Raw genomic sequence first — 1,493 nt, 5'->3', positions numbered from 1 at the left:
CGCAGGATGCTGATCCGGCTGCGGCTGCCGCAGCAGCTGCGGCGGCGATGGAGGCGGCGGCGGCGACGGCGGGTGCCGCAGCCGCGGCTGCGGCGGAAGAGGCTGCGGCTGCGCTGGACGCGGCGGCGGCGGCCACGGCGGCGGCAGAGGCGGCGGCCGCGGCGGCGGAAGCAGCCGAGGCCGCAGTCAAGGCAGAGGCCAAGGCGGCACCTGCGCCGGCAGAGGCGGCGGCGGCGACGGCGGCTGCCAAGCAGCCACCCGCGTCAGCCTCGAAGCCTTCGCGGAAGGAGAAGGCGGCCGCGGCCAAGGCGGAGACGGCGGGAGCGGAGGCCAAGGCGGCCAAGATGGCGGCGGCCGAGGCGGCGGCGGGGGAGGAGGAGGTTGCTGGCGCCGCGGCGGCGGCGGCGGCGGCGGCGGGAGAGGTTGGGGCTTCCGTCGACGCAGTGCTGCAGCAGAGGCTGATCTGGCTGCACGAGACGCGGGTCGAGGCGGAGGCGGCGGCCCAGGCGGCGATCGCCGCGCGCAAGGCGGCGGATCGGGCGGCGGCGGCGTCGCAGGCGGACGCCGCTGCATGGGCGCACGAGGCGGATGCCGCCGAAGAGGCGGCGCCACCCTAGCTGCGGCGCCACCCTAGCTGCGGCGCCACCCTAGCCGCGGCGCCACCCTAGCCGCGGCGCCACCCTAGCTGCGGCGCCACCCTAGCTGCGGCGCCACCCTAGCTGCGGCGCCACCCTAGCTGCGGCGCCACCCTAGCTGCGGCGCCACCCTAGCTGCGGCGCCACCCTAGCTGCGGCGCCACCCTAGCCGCGGCGCCACCCTAGCTGCGGCGCCACCCTAGCTGCGGCGCCGCGTGCCTTCCAACCTAGCACTCGGGGAGATGCGCATCCTGCGGTGCGCCAGCTGCAGCCGTCGCACCGCAAGGAGATATGGGGAGATATGGGGAGATCTGGGGAGAGATGGGGAGAGATGGGGAGAGATGGGGAGAGAGGCACGGCACTCGCACCGCTCGTTCTCGCGCGACTGCTCTGAATGCACCGCGCACGAGGCTGTCCTCCCCCCGCCCCTCAGATATGGGGAGATATGGGGAGATATGGGGAGATATGCACGAGGCTGTCCTCCCCCCGCCCCTCAGATATGGGGAGATATGGGGAGATATGGGGAGATATGCACGAGGCGGTCCTTCCCCCCGCCCCTCAGCCTCCCTTGCGCGTGCGCACCAGGCAGCTCTGCGAGCGGGCGGTGCGAGGGGGGAGGCGGAGGCTGCGGTGATGGCGGCGCTCGAGCAGCAGCAGGCGGCGCGGGCGGAGCAACCGGCCAGTGCGGCGGAGACGGAAGCGGCGGCGGAGCGAGAGCAGCCGCACGGCAAACAGGCGGCCGGCGGCGCGGCGGCAGCTGGTGGCGGCGCGGGCGCTACGCAGCGGCGGGCGGCGCCAGAGGTGGAGCCGGTGTGGCGTCGGGGGCCCTTTGAGGTAGACCGATAATACTCCAGAACG

Source organism: Emiliania huxleyi (genome assembly GCF_000372725.1).
Source record: "Emiliania huxleyi CCMP1516 unplaced genomic scaffold EMIHUscaffold_81, whole genome shotgun sequence".
Lineage (NCBI taxonomy): Eukaryota > Haptophyta > Isochrysidales > Noelaerhabdaceae > Emiliania > Emiliania huxleyi.
Note: the sequence above shows the minus strand (reverse complement) of the source record.